The sequence below is a fragment of the Macaca mulatta genome, chromosome 4 (assembly GCF_049350105.2).
Source record: "Macaca mulatta isolate MMU2019108-1 chromosome 4, T2T-MMU8v2.0, whole genome shotgun sequence".
In the NCBI taxonomy this organism is placed as follows: domain Eukaryota; kingdom Metazoa; phylum Chordata; class Mammalia; order Primates; family Cercopithecidae; genus Macaca; species Macaca mulatta.
Window position 1 is genome coordinate 147234556 of NC_133409.1, and position 14896 is coordinate 147249451.

A 14896-nucleotide genomic window follows, 5' to 3' on the forward strand; every position below is an offset into this window, starting at 1 on the left:
TTCTACAGCTGACTTGGCTCCTGACATCAGACATTCCCTCCCAACACCCTTTCTGCTGCCTGGGAGTTGTTGGTGCCTTAGGACCCCCTGGCAGTTGGAAAATACACACGGGTCTCCTTAGGCCTGAGCCACTGAGCCACGGGGCCGGAGACACCTTCCACCTCGCCTCTTCCACCCAGCACTGATGACCTTATTGGGCCAGAAACACCTTCTGCTTTGCAGGATTACTTCCCTGATTAAGTGTTTTATGGTGTGTCCCAGAGACACTAAAGAACCATTGAGGGTAAGAACCCTGCGTCACGCTGTTTACTTTAGGTCCCACCATATGCCTTGTACACAGCTAGCACACTGGTGGTGTTCGATGACAAACGTTTGTTAGCTATCGCTAATACACCGGTCACTTTTACACTAACAGGGAAAGGGGGAAGGCAGCCAACAGTCTCCCTCTGCACCAGCCTGAATTCTCTAACTCCCTTTCCCTCCTCATTTTTACGTTTCTCTGACTCTCTGAGTTGCTGGCACAAGGTTGGCACTCCCCCAAAGCACCTCACACTCCAAAACTTCCAGCTGATCCCTTCTCTGAGCAATCCTGCAGAGCCTTGACTCGCAGCCAGCCAAACATTATCCCACTTTTCATGTGAGGAAACTGAAGCTCTCCTCCATGGGCACTCCCAAACTGCCCACAGAGGGCACTGCACTTTCACAGGTGCCACTGGCAACCGAGCCTGATTCCTGCTACAGGGGGGCAAAGTGGCAGACCCTCTCCTCTGGCCAGATGGCCTTGCTTGGACAGTGCTCCCCATTCCCAGGAGCAGGGGGCCGAGTGGCTGAGCCACAGCCTCCTCAGCCTCACCACATGCTCTGTGCCCATCCCATCAGGCGACTGCTGACGTCAAAATCGGTTCCTTAGGCTGTGCAAAGAACTCTAAAGACTGCTGACAGCTGCACTCCCAGGCCCAGAAACCACATAAGAATTCATCACCATCTCTGTCTTCTGCCTCTTAGCAGCAGACAGGCTCTCAGCCTAGAGTGGGCTTTGATTCCACATCTGAAAAAGGGTCACTGGCCAGGGTCTGGGTGATTTTTTTTCCTTCTCCTCCCAGACTGAATTGCGCATGGCCTCAGGAAAGACAAAGACGGATTGAAGTAAATTATTTGTCCTGATTTTCTAACCTTGTCAACTGCTTTTAGGAGAGGGAGGCAGAATGGGGTGGGGGAGGGGAAAGGCGCATGGCAGGGAATGAGTAACTATCTGCCAGCGGGCTCAGGGCTGTCCTTGCCGAGGCGATCAGACATGGCCGCTAACAATGAAGAACTCCTTTTCCACAGAGCGGGCTCGGTCTCCACTTCAGCTGTGTCTCACAGGGCGGCACTCAGGTTGTTACCATGTTCATTGCTGTGTCCCCCTACTTCAATCCCCTTTACATCTTCACCTTCTTTTTCAACTCCCCTTTTTCTACTAGGCTGAGAGACAACAGAGCTGTTTTGTTTCAAAAGTGCTTTGTCCGTCTTCCCTGACAAAGGCTCCTATTAAAGCCTGTCTTTTGTGTTTGCCCCAGGCTAGGCTGGTGGAGAGAGGAAAGCCAGGGAGCTCTGGCTTCCAGAGCACGGTCTCAGGCTCTCACCTCCTACCTGCCCCCTCATTTTTGTCTTTCCTATACCTCTTGGGTTGCTGATATTGGGTCTTGCTCCCTGAAAGCACCTCGCACCCCGCAACTACCAGCTGGCCCTTTCCCTGACCCAGAGGTCAGGGCTTAGACCCACATCTGCAACTTGACAGAAAGGAAATACATGGACATGACATGAACATGACCGAGAAGAAATACGTAGCCCTGACTTGCCATGACGTGAAGGAAACACACGGAACTAATACTTGCCAAACGACCTTCTCATACCAGAACAGCCTACTGTAAAAGCAATCTTTTACTCAAAGTGCCAAGAAACTGCTGAAAGAATAAAAAAGTTGGGAGACCTAGATTCCAATTAACTTTATTATTGCTTGCCACATAACTCTGGGTTATATGCCAAGTACTGGCTTTAATAAGTGGGTCAAGAATCTAAAAGATTAATGAGGATTATGTATTTGGGTTCTAGTTCAATGTACACAATCTACTTTTCATCGAGGAGCAGGCTTATCTTTTGGCATGGTGGGGAGGGGTGAGGAGGAAGTACACAAACCTCAGAAAGCCTGCAGTTACCTAAAAACACTGGTTAACCTGCCACTTGGTCCTTCAGGCACCCCCACCAGCCTCCAAGTAACCTTCCCTCCGTCTGGTTCTTTCACAATCTGAATGTCATTACGGCACACTGCTAGTCTGGCTATGGATAAAACCAGGCCAACGAAAACATCCTAAACTTTCACTCAGAATCAATTTCCTCAGTAGTGCGGCCAGGGAAACGGGTCTTAGCTCCTCAGATTCTACAGGGAACACCTGTCTTATAATATCAGGGTGGTGAGATGTAGGATTCTCAGCACTGAATTATATATACTTACGGTTTAATAATACATACATATATACTTAATACAAATACACTATCAGGATCCATCAGTTGCCTTGAGATTTCCTGCAGTTTGCCACTCCTAATTACCTCTGAACTTGCGAAACAGGAAGAAGGTGGGTAAACGAAGTTGACAGAGTCCCTAAACTTCAGTTTAAAGCACTAGTTAAAAGCTTTCAGATACGACCTACGAAAGAGCACGTGCCGCAAAGATTCCATTTATATGAAGTTCTAGAATAGGCAAAAGTAATTGAGAATGGAAAACTACCAGAAGAGGCTGGGTGAGGACTGGCTGGCTGGGGAAGGCACTAGGGAACTTTCTGGGAGCGATAGTAATGTTCAGTATCTTGATAGGAATTTAGGTTAGACAAATGTATGTATTGGTCAAAACTGATGGATTTCACTTTGTATAAATTTTACCCCCCCCAAATAACTATAAACAAACATCAAACTCCAGTTAATCATATATATGTTAAAGTGTTTGGGGATGGAAGTACTGATGTCTGCAACTTACTTTGAAATGCATCAAAAAATAACATGATTGCTAAGTGCACTGAGGGGTAGACAGATGGATAGATGCAATAAAGCTCGTACAGCAAAATGCTAATTATAGAATCCATGCCCTACGTGGTAGATATACAGGCATTCACTATTCAAGTCTTTCAAGTTTTCTGTAGTTTGAAAAGTCTCATACTGAAATACTGGAAACATCTTTCAGGATCAGATCTTTTAGAGGATAATAAATTGTAAGATTAACACTAGTCTGAGTTTCATTTGTGATGAACTCTGCTCAACATGCTAATAAGCAAAGACATGCCCGAGAGGCGAAGGAAACAAAGAGAAAGGAATGTGGGAAAGTCGATGGCACCATTATTCCCTGTCACAAAGCCTTCTGGGGTAAGGGCTCTCAGCACAGCTTCTGTGTTGTGGTGTGGCTTTCTCTATTTTGGAACCCAGGCTAACCCCAGTCTTGACAGTCTGAAAACTCAATTATCAGTGTTCCCAGGATGAGTAGACCCTGGGAAACTGGCTCATATTAATCAGGGTCAAAAGAAATTGATCCCTACATCTGAGAGTTCCTTTAGCATGGTAAGCAGCACATTAGAATACTTAGCTAGTAGAATATGTGTGTATCCTCTGTCTCCTGAAATCAAATAAAATTACAAAATCAAATACACCTTCAAAATTCGGGAGTATGTGAAAGCTGTGTGAACTACACTGAAGGCTCATTCATCTTTCCTGAAAATAGAATTCATGTGCTCACAGCAAGGTCGACCACCGACCCTGAAAGCACTTTTGTTCAACAATGTGAAAACTCAAGACTTGCACGGTGTGAGGTTCTGGGCTGGGTTCTTTCAGTGGGGTCCTTGCTGCACTAGGCACCAGCTGACTGCCCTCCTGGTGATTCAGTTCCTCCTCACAAGCACCCTGGTGGGGAGCTAGCATTCTTCCCACTTTAAAGAAGAGAAAAGCAAACATGAGAAAATCAAAATAACGTCCATGGGTCACAGCACTAGCCATATGTGGGCATTGCTCAATTCATTATCTACCTAATTCATGGTGTCCAGCTTGTTTCAAGCCTAGCTTTCACTCTATTAAAGCTCAGCGTAGGATTTCAAATGCACTGGATTGAGAACATTGGAAAGGCAGTGTGTAGGGGTGGAAAGAACAAGGACTTATGAATTAAAAACTTGAGTTCAAGTTCTGGTTCTGACACTTAATTAGCTGTGGAACCTTGGATAAGTCATTTAACTTTGTTGACTTTCAATTTCCTCTTCTATAAGGTGAAAAAGAGTCCTCACTCATGGGATCATTGCTATGGGCAAATGACCTGACTTCTCTTCCTTAAGATTCAGTTTCCTCAAACACAAAATGCACATACCAACAGAGGCCTGCTGTAAAGATCTGACACAATGTACAAGAGGTCTGAGTGCAGCCTTTGCTTTCAAGGTAGGGCTATAACGAGGAGTTAATTTATTATGACACAAGTCTGAGCAAGCTGTGCATTGCCTAAAAGACACAGTTTTGGTGTAATTCATTCATTCCCTGAATGACATCATCCTAAAAGGCAAGGTTCTTGCTGCTGTAAGCACGGATGGTGAGATCTGTTCCTCGTTCAAAGGCAATGCCTGTCCGCCTCTGTTGCTGGGGGATTTTAGTCCCTGCCATTTCCCAGGGCCATAGCAGGAGATACTGCGCCTGTTTCCCTCTGTAACTTGACCAGATGCCAGCCTTACTTACTCTGGGAAACATCTGTAGTCCTCGTAAAACTACAGATGCCAGGCAAATAGTCCACACCACCCTCCTCCCTTGCACGTTTCAGTTTACAGCGATTAGACAGGGCTTGTACTTGCCATTCACATTCATCTGGTTCCAAAATAAACAAAATTCTATCTAAAAAACAAGTTAATCAAAACCCAGGTTCCTTTGTTTTTTGTTGTTTTGCTTTAAAAGATACACCAGAGGGAAAGGGCTTCCTTCTGGCAGAGAACGTTTAGAACATGCTGTGTGAACAATAGCTCACTTCCTGGACACTCAGCTGGAGGCAGCTTCTCCATTCAGGACAAAACGTTTTCTGTGAGGGAGTGACGCCTTTCTCCAAGGCAGCTCTTGGGGTGCGAACCAAACAGGAGGATCCAAGACAATACTGAAGCGAGGAGAGGGAACAGCGTCTCAACTCAGGCCTGCTCCTTCTCATGCAGGCTGTGGGTCGCCTCCAGCCCCTCACCTCAGAGACAGCTGGCTCCCACAGGGCAGGGTCTGCAGGTAGCGAAATGCCTGAGACTGTGGAATCGGCTTTGCCGCTTTCAGCAGCGCTGCTGTGAGCAAGCAACTTGTTCTTCCCACACCTCCGTTTGGTCATCTGTAACAGGGATAACGACACCTACCTGGCAAGCCTGTTATCGACCTCCGCTTAAGTGACCTGCCAGCGAGCTAACTGCACGCCACCCCATCCCTCAGTAAGTGATGCCAGCGGACGGCTATGTCCACACTGGGCAGGCTCGCTCCCCACACCCATGGTCTTCTGCTTCCACACACTCAAGTGTTACCCTTACCAAGAGTCAGCTGGGGTCATTTCCAAAACTGCTTAGGATGGTTATATTTGTTGATGAAAATAGAAAATTTAATTAAACATTACATAAATTATGAAACCAGTGTAAAAGAACCTTTCTGTGACAACCAAGTAAGTACTTTGAAGAGACTTAATAATGAGATCATTTTTTAAAATGTGCTCTTGAATTAAGTGTGGTTGGGGAAGTTGTAAAAAATTCCAAAAGAAATCTATACTCAGCTTGCTTCACAAGTGGTCAAATTCTGGCTTTACTTTTAAGAAGCAAACTGGAAATTTTCGTCAATGGTATTTTATGGATGTGGTTCATGTAATAAAAGGAAGGCAGAGAACCCCAAATTAGCAGATCTACATTGGAAGAAAGGGCCCAGCTCCACATCAAAAGGGTACACATCGATCCATTTGGGGTTAAATTGTTTGATTCTTTTTAAAAAATGACTTCTTCCATTAACAGGGTTTTGTTTTTAACCAAACCAAACCACCCTCATCCCAAGTGGCCATGTAAGAGGCTTCTACTGGAACAATGGCACATGCGGAAAGCCTCTGGAGGAAGTGGCAGCAGCGTCTCATAAACAAGATAGTCGCTATGACTGCAGAAACTCTCAAACCACCTTCACCATCCAATAAGTCAACTCCCAGAGACACAGAACCCCTCTCTGGCTGCTTTTTCCTAAAAAGTCTCTCCCCTGCGGGGCGAAATTTTCAGCTCTTCTTTCTTCCTCATCGAGGTTCCTGTTTGAACAATGCCTTACACATTATTGATCACTGCCTCTGTCCAGGGCCAGCTAGCCAGGCCATGATCTCCAGGTTACAGACCACAGGCATTAGCAAGTCATGGGCTCTCATTGTCTGTCAACTCAGGTGACCTCACACAAGTCAAATTTCCAGCTTCTATTCATCTGCATATGGCAAGGGGTGAAAAGAAACTGCCCCCAGCCCACCTAGTTCACAAGCTGAGTGCACAGAGACAGAGGGTCACTCGGTTAACTAAGACCCTTCTCCCCAACACGGTCCTCCTACCTACCCTGACAGACCATAAAGCACGGAGGCAAAAGCAGGGGGAATCCTCCAAGTCTTGCAGACATATTCTGAGGCTCAAGGGCATCCAAGGTCATCCAAAAGAAAATGTCTGAGCTAGGAACCAATGCGTGCCCTGCCCCACCCACAACCCCATTACAGACAACAATTAATTATGGAAATGGCAACCTTATGTCCCCCATATATAACCATGGAGGATACAACGATTAGAAACATTCCACCGGAAGGAAAGGTACATGGAAGATAATTATTTTCAGTTTCCTATGTAACCCTCACCTGTGAACAGGGATGCTAATGCCTGCTTCCCAGGATGGTGTGGGGAGGATGAGATGACACAGGGAGGGTGGCTGGCACACAACAAGCACTGATGAGTACTGGTGCCCTACCTGCACCCTTTGTGGACTGACTGCATCTAGGGTTTGTGCTTTAGAATTCTTGCAGCAGAGGCAACCTGGCTGTACCGCACTGATGCAAACCTGCTCACGCATACATAAGGTCCGAGGACGGTTCCTGGTCTTTTGACACATGTGCATGCCTCTTCAGCTTCTTTTGTATTTCCCACTAGTGCTCCTATCAGGTAAAGCACTGGGTGGGCTCAGTCAACACCCAGTGGATAAAACAGACAAAGAGCTTTTAAAAGTGGTTATACCTTAACTGATTTTAGGGAGGGATTTGTTTAGGACATACATCTTTCTTGGATCTGAGATTTTTCCTGAAGAGAAAATGAGAGGGGGGAAATGTGGTGGCTAACCCAACAAATGTGTGGCATCTTCCCACCTGATATTCCTCCAACTGCATCCTTACTGCCTCACTGCCCAGTTCCTGTGTCAATATCCTTTTAGATCAGCCCCATGCTGACCTCAACGACAAGGAACTGTGTTCTTTCCTCTTTAAAAAAATGAAATGTTTCTTAAATTCCAAAGAACGTATTTTATAGTATTGTGATTTCAACAACAATAATAAATGACCCATTCACATGCCTCCTACTTGGTTTAAGAAATAGAAAATGCCCTTCCTAGGATCACTTCCCGCCATTTCTCTGCTCCTCTGAGACCACACCATCCTGAATTAAATGTTATTATCCTCTGGCTTTTCTTTAACCTACCATCTATGTCAGTATCCCTAAACCATATAGGGTTCTGTCTTTTTTTCTTAGCCAAGCGGACAGGAGCACAACTTGATGTCCTCAAAGTAGCCCAATAGGTTCTGGAACCAAAGTTCAGATTGGTCACCTCCCTCTGGCTGGCAGGAAAATGGGAGGCCACAGAAGAGCTCAGCATCTGAAGAAAGGGTGGTGCTGGCAGGCAGAGAGCAACAAGCCCTGGTTTCTTGTTGGGCTGGCAGTGTGAGGACTCCTGAGAAAATCCATTCCCTATATGGGCAGCAACATGCAACAGCTGGGGGCTAAATGTCAGGTTAAAGTGTACAACCCCATGGGATTACTAGAAAGAACACAGCCTTTTCAAAACAGGCCAGTGAAAAGTGCCTATTCCAGGAAAGGCCCTGTGGACTTACACTCTTGGGTTTGTTGGCAAGTGAGTCTTACAAGTTGCAATTATGGAGTGTACAAATTTTCTCAGGAAAGACATCAAGAAAAGTGGCATGAAGGGAGAGGAAAGGCAGAAAAGATGGCCATGCAATCCTCTCCACTTTGTGGGACCTTTGCAGTGGGAGACCCCCAAGCTGCCCACAATTCAAAGGCCATCTCCAATCTCAGCCTGCAAGAAGATTTCAGAGTAATTACAGCCCACCAGTCTCAGCTGTTTTGTAAGCGCTGATTGCTGCCAACAGCTGTTCTCTAGGGGCTTTGTGTATGTGCTAGGAGGTAGGGCCCTTCAGAAAACGAGTGGAAGCTACAACCTCAAGACAATATCTAGAGAGAAGGCAGTCAGAAGAGCCAAGGAAAGAGCTAGTTTATTAATGTTTGACCAAGACCCAGGACAACTATTATTTTTAGTATTTCTCATAACTTTATAACATCCCCATTGTTGGCTATTTATTGGCTATTTTTCGCAAACCTCTGTTTCCCATTTTTGTTTTAACATGCAATAAAATCTTAAAAAGGGGAAGCCTACTGGGACCCCAAAGAGTCCCTGGCTAACGGCCAGAGGGTCCCAGGCTGGGCTTCTAAGCTCCACTGTCAGTCAGGGCATAGGAATCTTATGTTCGAAAATTCTGCCTCTTGTAGAATCAAATGCTTGAGTAATAAGTGAACTGGTGTAGAGAGAGTCTGAGACTGAAGGAAATAATCAGTAAGAGCCTTGTTTTTCTCAAATACTTTTGTGCTCAGGCCATGTGTGTCTGTGTGTAGGCACATACATCAGAATCTCAAATATGCTTCTACATAACTGAAAATAAACAGGATGGCTCTGGTCAAAACTGTGAAGTTCAAAATCTCAAACTCCTCTTTTTTCCTTTGCCCCCAGAAGTGGGAATAAGTAAGAACAGCTGGTACAGGGATCAACAAACTCGGCCTTTGGGCTCTCACCACCAATCAGTGGAAATGGAGGAAAGGAAGACGAGGGTCACAGGAGGCAGGCAGCTGCAGATTCAGCAAGCAGGGCCTCAGACATCATCCACACGACTCTCTCAGTTTTGCAGATGAGAAAACTCAGGCTTGACGGGGCTAAATAATTTAACGAAGTTAACAAGGCTGGCAATACAGGGCCTAAACCTTTCTTGTTGCCTCTCTGCCAAGATACTCCACTGATTTTGCAATTGAGGAGATGGCAGAATATGGAGCAGCCCTTGATGAAGATACTTTCTATGGCCTGAGTTCTGTTCCCTCACATTTCATATACTGAGGCCCTTACCCCCACTATGAAGGTATCTGGAGATGGGGCCTTTGAGAGGTAATTAGGGTTAGAGGAATTCATGAGGGTAGGGTTTATAAGAAGAGGGAGATACATATATTTTGCCATGTGAGATTACAGTGAGAAGGCAGCTGTTTCTAAGCCAGGAAGAGGGTCCTCGTCAGGGGCCATGCTGGCTGGCATCTTGATCTTGGACTTCCCAGCCTCTAGACCTATGAGAAATAAATGTCTGTTGTTTAAGCCACTCAAACTATGGTATTTTGTTACAGAAGCCTGAGCTGTCTAATATATGACTTAGGCCTCTCGAGGGCTGAGTACTGAAGGAAAAAGACCTGAGAAAAATGATCTTTCTCACCCTTCCTTCTCTATAGCCCTGGGCAGAAACACACACTTGCCTCTTTCAGGAGAATGGCTTCTGTGCAGAGCACTGTGCTGTCCCACTTCAACAGGGACACAAGTGGCAGTGACCCCTTAATTTGGTAAGTTTTTGGGCCATTTTCCTTCCTAACTGGGAGAAAGAAATGTTATAAAGCTGTCAACTTTTTACCAAGGGAAATGACTTTAAAAATTAACAGGATGGGCCAGGCATGGTGGCTCACGCCTATAATCCCAGCACTTTGGGAGGTTGAGGCAGACGGATCACCTGAGGTCGGGAGTTCAAGACCAGTCTGACTGACATGGAGAAACCACGTCTCTGCTAAAAATACAAAATCAGCCAGGTGTAGTGGCGCAGGCCTGTAATCCAGCTACTCGGGAGGCTGAGACAGGAGAATCGCTTGAACCAAGGGGGCGGAGGTTGCAGTGAGCTGAGATCGCGCCATTGCACTCCAGCCTGGGCAACAAGAGCAAAACTCCATCTCAAAAAAAAAAAAAAAAAAAGTATGAGGGAGATCTTTGTGGTGAAAGAATAGTTCTGCATCGTGATTGTGGTGGTGATCACATGAACTTACACATGATAAAAATGCATATAACCCCCCCCACACACACACACACACAAGTACATGCAAAACTGGTGAAATGTGAATAAGGTGTGTGGATTGTTCCACAGTCAATCTCCTGGTTTTGGTATTGTATTAGAGTTAAATAATATAGTACCATGGGCAGAAACTAGGTGAGGGGTACTAAAAAAAAGGACCTCTCTGTACTATTTCTACAACTTCCTGTGAATCTATTATTATTTCAAAATAAATTTAATAGAGAAAAACATTTAACAATCAACACGAAAACTATTCCTTTGTTTTATAAAAGAAAGAACAACGGAAGCATAGAAAAAAGAAAAAAGGCCAGGTGCCATGGCTCGTGCCTTTAATCCCAGTGCTTTGGGAGGCTGAGGCAGGAGGACCTCTTGAGGCCAGGAGTTCAAGACCAGCCTGGGCAATACAGCAAGACCCTGTCTCTACAAAAAAACAAAAACAAAAACAGCCAGGCATGGTGGTGCACACCTATAGTCCTACCTACTGGGGAGGCTGAGGCAGAAGGATCACTTCAGCCCAGGAATCTGAGGTTATAGTAAGCTGTTGTCACACCACTGCACTCCAGCCTGGGCGACAGAGTGGGACCCTGTCTCTAAAAAGATAAAATTAAAAAAAGGGAAAGAATGAACATAATCAGAATAAAGGTGGTTGGCAATCAAATACCATCAGCACCATCACAGCACTCTTCACTGTCCTTAACTTTCTCCTTTCATCATGGACCGGTTGAAACTGTATTGAGGACTATCTCAGTAAGAATGCACAGTTCCAGTTTCCCCATCTTCACCACTGTGGCACGCAAACAACATGCCAGCAGACCCACCCACAGGGAGGCCAGGCATAAAGCTCCCTTTCTTCCCAGCCTGACTGGCTTCTGACAGTTCTCTCAACCTAGAGAAAATGGAAAACAACAGTAGGACAAGGTGGGGGTGTGGGTTGCAGTTAGAGGAAAGGCACAGGCTGGCAAGAAATTTAAGTTTCTCTTCTGCCTTCTATTCCTCTTACCAGTGCCCAGAACCCTCTGCTTTCCTTTTCTCCTCCCCCAGAGACAAAGAGACCTGATACCAGCCATCTGTGTGCCCCAGGATTTTTCATTCACTCCATCCTGCCCTGTCCCTGGCCCAGACTCTGAGACCCAGAGTCTATTCTCATAGTGCCCTCTCCCTTTTCTTGCCACCACCCTTGGCAGCTGCTCTCAGCCCCCAAGTGCTTGCCTGCCCATGTCCCCTCCAGAACAGGAACCCCAGGGAAAACCCTTCCTGTGCCAAGAGTGACAGCACTGGTGCGCCTCAAAGACCTGGGGGCAGTGTACACATGAAAGCCTGAGAAGCCCCAGCCCAGGACCACTAATGGGTGGTAAAGTAGACAATATGCATTCGTCATTTCTAAACCCTCCTATCTGCCAGTTTCCAACTGCAAGCACCTGTGACTCTGAGGATTCTCTCAGGCTGCCAGAGCCCTCTAGACCTACCTGTACACTGGGTAGACTAAAAGCGAGAGGGAATTAATGTCCTGTCCCTACTCCCACTAGGTGAGCAGCCCTCATCCAGACTGACTGGAAGTGGTAGATAAATACCCCAGCTCCCTTGATCTAAAGTAAGTTTCAGTCTCCCAGACTTCCGCAGCAGGTCTAAGCCCCAGGGCCCAAGGGGTAACCTGCTTGATAACAAATCCTTTATTGGTTTCCTTTCTTTCTCACTCCCCTACTCCCCTACCAGTGCTTCCTGGGATCACCTCCCAAATAAGCTATTTGCATTTAAATCCTGCTTTTGAGATTTTAAAACTCAACCAGAGATAGGTGGTCACAGGGAATCCTAACAATTGGGAAATTTGAGCCAGAATTTCATATATGAATGAGTATATTTCTGTGAGTGAAGAATGTACATCTGTGTAATTAGGGAAGTCACCAACAGTAATGACTGCTAGCAGATACTAAAAAGCTATAGGGAAAAACTATAAAAACTTGATTTGCCTAGGTAATATTCATTATGGCCATTTATATGAACTACTTTTCATTTGCCTAATTACCACTGGCACAGGAACTACCATGTATATATTAACTATGTCAGATAAAACTTGCATTACATTTTATTTGATTGCTAGTGTTATGTAATCCCATGCCTGGTTCTTGCGTGTTCATAACTGGGCGCTCACATGCACAGTCTATTCACGAGTAGAGGGAACACTGTTAGGACCTGGCTCTTAAAGCCTTGGTTCTCAAACCTCAGCCTTGGTTCTCAAACCTCCTCTCAAACCTGAGGAGCCTGTAAAAACATTACCGGGCCCCAGCCCCAGAGTTTCTAATTCAGAAGGCCTGGGGCAGGAGGGAAGAATTTGCATTTCTAGCAAGTTCCCAGGGACAGTGATGCTGCTGGTCTGCAATTGCCCTTTGAGAACCACTGCTTTAAGATACCACATGAGAGAAAGAAGGAACTATAGGGTTAAACTTGCCACTCAGCATTAGCAACATGAAAGGCTGACCAGTCTGTCTACTGTTTCTACAAAACCGGCGGAATCCTCTAACACCCTAGATCAGTCACTGAACCAAAACCAGATTTGGTATGTGGACAGTTTAAACCAAAAAAAAGTTGACATAACTGTTAAACAAATCTCGAGAGACCTGGGTTTGCTAATTTATTCAACAAGTGGGTATCAAGTACCCAGTCTGCGCCAAAGATGTTGCTATGCAGCAGAGGTTTGGACGCTGTCAAAGGTCTCATGAGACTCTGAGTAGGTCACATCCTTAATGGGCTCAGTTTCCTAACCTGTAACGAGAGAACTCACACTTAGGGAACCTTCTGACTCTGATGTTTTACAATGAAAACCAACGCAGCATCACAGCTCAAAGCAAAAATATTCTGCCTCGTCGCCTGGGCAGCATGAAGTCAAACGTGAGTAAGATCCTAGACGCCGATCCTAGATGCCCCAACAGGCCAACTGTGACAGGACAGGTGAAGCCCTGGCAGCAGTCCTCAGTCCCAGACCCTTCCAGCTGCTCAGAGTCCAATTCAACTCATGAATGCCCCAATTAAAGGTGCTGCCAAGGTAAGTTAGTACTATGCCCAACACCAACCAAAGAATGTAAAAGCACCCAGCATGAAATCCATGTTCATAATTGGTACTCCCTTGATATATTATGACATTTAATCACTCCAACTGCTGAAGGGAAAACCAGAGCCATTCACTAGAATTAAGGATGCTATGATAACCTCCTCAACTGGGGTTTTAAATGAACCTTGTGCTAACAGCTTTCCTGCTCTGAATGTAAAGCAGGAGGCAAGCGGAGAGAGGTGGGGCAGCCACCTGTGAAGGGCAGTCACTGAGGACACTGCTCTGTATTTCCAAGAGGCCTGGTTTCTGAATGAAGCCAACAAGCACTGGCCTGCCACACTCCACAGGGAACCGGCAGGAAACACTCTTGTTTTATTCTGTTTAACAGACAGACAAACTGATATGCAGGGATGACTAATAAATCAGCTGTGGAACTGAGAAGTGAGGCTGATTCCTGACTCACCCAGGTTGGCAACCTCTAAGCAGTTTGCAGCCAGGCTTGAGGTAGAACTCAAAACAAACATCTAGGAGACCCATGTGTCAATGTGACATGAGGGATAAACAGGTGGAAACAGAGGCCAGTAATGGCCATGTCAAGAGGGGTACCCAGGGGATGGGGCACATTTACCCACCTATAAGCTCAACAGCCTCCTGCCAAGCCAACACCAAAAAACAAAAACAAAAACAAAAAAACAAAAACAAATGCTTTTACATATAAACAACTAATGTTTTCTTAGTCTTATTTAAGGTATAAATAAACGTGTATTTTAGAAATTCTTTTTGTTCATCTAAGACATAAAACAGGTAAAACAAAGCCAAACAGTGAAGCACATCATTCAGACGAGCCCCCAGCCCCTACTTCAACCAGACTGCTTCTCTTAAGCCTTTCTTAGATAGAATTCAGGAGCCACTTGACTTCCTTCAAGGAAACTTCCTAAGAGAAGGAACTGTGTCCTTTAACTCTACTCCCTGCACCCATCACCTAGCACCAAGCCTGACACATAATTGGCACCTAGTAAATACCTGCTGATAAAGTAAAGCGCACGGTCCAGGCCAGCCCGCTCAGCCACTGGCAGTGCAGCTGAGAACAGGGCTCCAGGGAGGCCCGCCAGCGCGTTTCTGCCTGTTACTCAGGGCGAGGCCGTTCCCAAGCCAACATCCACCACTTACTCACGGGTAATGAGTCCCGCAGGCTATCACCACCAATGTCAAGAGAGCTGTTTCCCTCACTTGTTGTAAAATATCCCCTTCAAGTTTTTGCATCTGGGTTTTGGCTCAGGATGCCAGGATTCGTGATCAAGGCTGTCCTTAGCTCATGTGTCCTTCTGTGATGTCACAGGGATCAATCATCACTCAGCTCAGGCTTCCTCTCTTCAGCCTCACTTTTGTAGATCCGATTGCCTCTGACCATGCTCACTTCAGATTTATGATGTTTCATTTCCTTTTCTAGCACA

The 14896-nt window shown here is 45.8% G+C and overlaps 1 protein-coding gene and 1 long non-coding RNA gene across 10 annotated transcripts in view; one reads left to right on the top strand and one right to left on the bottom strand.

The window, feature by feature from the left end:
• Positions 1 to 14896, bottom strand: part of ANKS1A (ankyrin repeat and sterile alpha motif domain containing 1A) — a 196190-nt gene that overhangs the window by 42533 nt on the left and 138761 nt on the right. The window lies entirely within an intron of this gene.
• Positions 5136 to 8670, top strand: LOC144340413 (uncharacterized). The gene is made up of 2 exons (XR_013416520.1): positions 5136 to 5459; positions 6024 to 8670. It is a non-coding gene; the product is annotated as an uncharacterized LOC144340413 (long non-coding RNA).